Genomic DNA, 5,060 nt, shown 5'->3' on the forward strand with positions numbered 1-5,060 from the left:
TATCTGATATATCAAAAAATTAAAGAAACACTAGTAATAAATGGATATTTACTTAGCAACAACAATGTAAAAAAACACAACCTGAAAGGAATGTCAAAAGATGTTAACCATCAGTTCAGTAGGGTTGTGCCAACTGTGTTGAAATAAACAGTTGTCCTTTACTTTCTCCTTTCTGCTTTATTTAGTACTATTCATTTTAGAGTTTTAGAATCAGAGTGCTGACTGTCTCCAACTAATGCCATCTCCTCTTGGGACAGAGATAATAATAGGTCATAGCATATACCTCTGGCTCTCAAACCTGCTAAGGGTGAAATCACACATTAACACTTACTTTGTATAATTTTATTTTGATAGTTAACAGAAAATAATATATTTGCAAAAAAATCATTTCCCTAGAGACACTGGATTTTTCCATTTATTTGAATAGCTAAAGATCAAATTTAAATTTTAATATTTAAAATTCTATTTTAAAAAATTGTTCCTCCTTTTTCATGAGGAGATTGTTTCTTTATTTAAAATTTTAATAGTTTTAAAAAGTAATAAGGAAAATCTCAATTTCCAACAAAGGTATTGCAGAAATTAGTGGTGGTAAATGCCATTTTAGGAAGTTTCTAAATTTATTTTGGTGTTTGACATATATTTTTATTGATTCCCCTATTGCTAGACATTTATTTTTTCAAAATTAAAAATTGTGTAATCGATCATTAGAGATATGCTGCAAGGCAGGAAGATATTGAATAATATCCTCCGATCTGAGAAAAAAATGTCAAGACTGGAAAACAAAGCAGGCAACTCCATGAAGTGCAATTATAAAGTTTATCATGGTTAACTTACATAAGGGGGGAATGGAATCAGGCAGATGACTCTCCAGAGGCATTTCACAGCTTCACCCTGCACCACCAAAGCGGGATGGGGACCTCAAAAGCTAAAGATGGAGTCTCACTACCTCACAGAGGGGTACTGGGGGCTTTTCCCCAGCCCCCTCAGGGGTTTCATGACCATAAACCACCTGCACTAGAAAAAGGCCTTCGACCAGTTTTTATATCAGATGAAGGCAAGAGTAAAATAGAGAAGATCTTTGCTGGCTTGAGTGCATTCCTTGTAAGATAAAGCTAAGACACACAGAAAGAGGAAGGGGTAAGACTTTGGGAAAAAGACTGAGCTGACACAATGGAGTCAGTGTGGTTCACCCATTCATAGATGTCTCCTTGTGACCATGTAAAGATTTTCTCTAGAATAAACTCCCCAAAGTATTGTATCTGAGTCAAAATGTCAGAAAATTTGATTTTAAGTCACAGGTAATTTGCACTTCATAGTCATTATAACTATTTACATTTTAACTCACCAACTCCTGCAAAGTTGTGAGCTTTGTGAGTTATTACCACAACATGCTATGGAAGGTGGATAATGTACATAAAGAAATTGGCAGTGAAAGCCCTTCAGCAGTGGTATAAATCATGTGCATAGGTCCATTCAGGAATGTTTTTCTAACAGGAACTCTTAGGTATCCTGTCATTTACCCTTTTTAAAATGTTTTCTTTGGGGGTAATTTTTTTTTTCCCCCTTAGGGCTGCAGGCGCTGCATAAGGAAGTTCCCAGGCTAGCGGTTGAATGGGAACTATGGCTACCAGCCTACACCACAGCCACAGCAAAGCGGGATCCGAGCCACATCTGTGACCTTCACCACAGCTCACAGCAATGCCAGATCCTTGACCCACTGAGAGAGGCCGGGGATTAAACCCACATCGTCATGGATACTAGTTGGATTCGTTTCTGCTGCGCCACAGTGGGAATTCCTGGAGGTCATTTTAAAATTGTAGAAAAGTTGCAAAGATAATACAGAAATTTCCCATGTACAATTCACCCAGTTCACCATACTGATAATGACTAAGGTACCTTTGTCAAAATTAAGAAAACAAACATTGGTACATAACTATCAATAAATTCTACAGTTGATTTTCATTTCACCAGTTTTTCCACTTATGTCCTCTTTCTGTTGCAAGATCTATCCAAGATACCACATTTCACTTTGTTGTCATGTCTCTTAGTCTCCTCCAGTCTATGAAAGTTTCTCAGTCATTCCTTATTTTTCATGGTTTTGATACTTTTGAGACACACTAGGCAGGTATTTTGCAATACCTTCAATTTAGGTCTATCTAGTGTTTTTTTTCTCATGAGTATATGGAACTGATGGATTTTCAAAAAATTAGAGTTGAAGTGTCCTTTGTGTCACTTCACATTAAGGAAAACATTCTAGACACAGGACATCACTCATTTTTAAAAATTTTATCGCTTAAGATGGTATTTATCAGTTTTGCTGGTATAAAGTTATTTTTCGTTATTCTTTGGAAACAAGTCACCAGGTCTAGCTTACTCCAAGAGATGGGAGGATTAAATTCCATCCACTAGAGAGGTATCTACATATGTCATTTGGAAATCTTAATGAAAGTCTGTTCCTTTTTCTGTCTTTATGCAATTTTAATTTATATGATATACATATAGGCTCAAGGGTATTTATTTTTTAATTTGGGTTATAAATTAATACTATGTTATATTTTAGTTTTAAAATGTTCAATGCTGGTTCTGGGAGCTTTCTCAGTTTGGTTCCTGCAGCCTTTTTTTACATGCGCCCCTTCTTGCTTTTTGACCTCTTCTTTACTTTGTTTCTACAAAGTACTCCAGGCCCATTTTATATTTTCCTTTCCCAGTGATAGAATCAGTGATTTCTCCAAGGAGAAATTTTCCCGGAGAATGATCATTTAGAAACCAAGATCTGATGGTGGGTATGCTCACTGCTTTTGAAGTGTCATTGCTTTTAGGCTTTCTCATGGACATAGCTGTGATTGTATATATATATGTGTGTATATATATATATATACACACACTCACATACACACGCATACATATATACACAGAGATATATGTGTATTAATCTATGCATATGCACATATTTATAATTGCTTCTGTATCTAATCATCTGAATATATGTTAGGATAAATATAAATTCACATTGATGTCTCTGACTCGTATCCTGTCATGTGCTTTTAATTCCCCTCTCTGTTGCTTTATTTAAAGCATGTGTAGACATTGGCACTGAAGAATATAAATATTAAAAAGCAATTACATACAGTATTCAAAGATTTTCCATAATTAATATTTTATATATTAGCAATGTTTTATTCTATCCCATCAACTAATCCCAATTAATCATAAGGAAGCTAAAGATTAGGAAAAATAGGTAATTTACTCAAGTTAAACATTTATCAGTGGAAGAACTAGAAAATAGTACATGAATTAGGATAGATACGTGAGATGTCTTAATAGAAGTTTTTTCACATTTTTTTCAATTTGGAGTGAAAAAAACCTTTCATATCAGCTTTATTTTAAGAAATACGTACAGAGTGACAATGAAGATACAGAATGGGGAAAGAAATTTGGAAGATGACAGTGATATAAAAATTACTTATGTTACTTAATATAGATGTAAGCTGTATTAAGTATTTATATGTTAATTTTTTAAAATAAATAGACTTAAAATATTAAGTTAAAAAATTTCTAATGCCATATGAAAGATTTATGGTAATAAAATGTTGACAGTTATTTGAAATTGCTTATGTATATGTTAGCTGACATTAGCATAAGTAAATTGCTTCTGTTCTGGAATTCACCTTGAAGCCATTTTTGAATTTGATAATTCCTTATCTTTTAATATTCAAGTCATACTTAAATGAAAAATGAGGAGAAAATTGCTTTCGTTACTCCTGGGTATTCAATATGTTCATGGATTTATAAGTATAACACATGGAACGAACTGCCATGATGCAACACTGTGTGCCAAATTCTATACAACTCAAAATAGAGAACTTGATGATCTAATGAGAAAAGTAATCAAGTATAATAATCTTTTACTATATTTGGTTTATTTCTACGAGCTATTATTTTGGAAATCAAGAACGAGCAGAAGAAGGCCTTCCCTGGTAATATCCAAGCTGATAGTCACAAATCCTTTTTTAAAATTTTTTAAATGTTTTAACAAGTATCCTTTGTGAGTATACAGAGAAAATAAACTTGACAGTCCAGTATCAAATCTTATTTCACTCAAGAAAATATCTCTTAATTATATTCCAGCACTTGCCCTGTCAGTGACATTGAGACTCAAAAGAACATGTGAATAGTGCTTCACAAAACATATAGCTATTTTTAGAAAATAATCAGCAATGTAAGCTCAAGAAAAAGGACATCAAATCTAACTCCTCTTTTCTTCAATGATTCTTAGTTGGTTGAAACAATTAGACATCAGCTGTAAGTAATTTGTGAAAGAAATTTAGTGCTATAATCCAATTGTATAATTATCTAATACTAAAGGATTCCAGGAATAGTGCTTTAGGATATTCCAGCCAAGTTTAAGTAACAATTTTATTTTACATGCTGAGTAGCCTGAAATTCTGTGTAGTAATTTCCTTCTTATCTTCCTTTAAACCTTTAAGTTTATTTTTTTTTATTTTGAAATTGTTGTCTCATAACTCTAACTTGCTAGTGCTTTGTTTCTTCTCAATTTCTTAGATAGCTGAAATTATTTTTTTTTATTTTATAAGCATTTCAGATATAGAAAGTATTTAAGTTATTTTTCATTATCTTAAGAAATATTTTTGAGTTGGATAACTCTTCTAGCGTTAGATTCTTCCAATTATTAACACATTTTTACATATCATTACAAGAAGCACATTTGTTAATATAATCAACAATCTTTTCAGAGGAGCCTTTTAAGTATTAGAAAACTGTCAAGTTCACAGTGGCAGATACGAGTTTTCTGAAATTTTAGTTTTCACTCAAAAACACGATTTTTTCTTAGTTTTCCATTTTTTTAGTTGACATACATATTATACAAAAGTTAAAATTTCAGTTATTATTATTGGCAAAGAATATTGTTGTTCATGTTCTTTGAAGTGACTCATTTTATCCATGTTTAAGAAAATATTTTTTAAAAACTCAGGTCTGAATAAACATAATTTGTCTGTCAGTTGTTCTATTAAGTAAAAATACTCTTCCATGGCAAAAAA

This window comes from Sus scrofa, chromosome 13 (genome assembly GCF_054392235.1).
Source record: "Sus scrofa isolate SSC_HxYL_T2T_F1_AM1 chromosome 13, Sscrofa_HxYL_maternal_Yorkshire_Landrace_v2.0, whole genome shotgun sequence".
NCBI classification, from domain to species: domain Eukaryota; kingdom Metazoa; phylum Chordata; class Mammalia; order Artiodactyla; family Suidae; genus Sus; species Sus scrofa.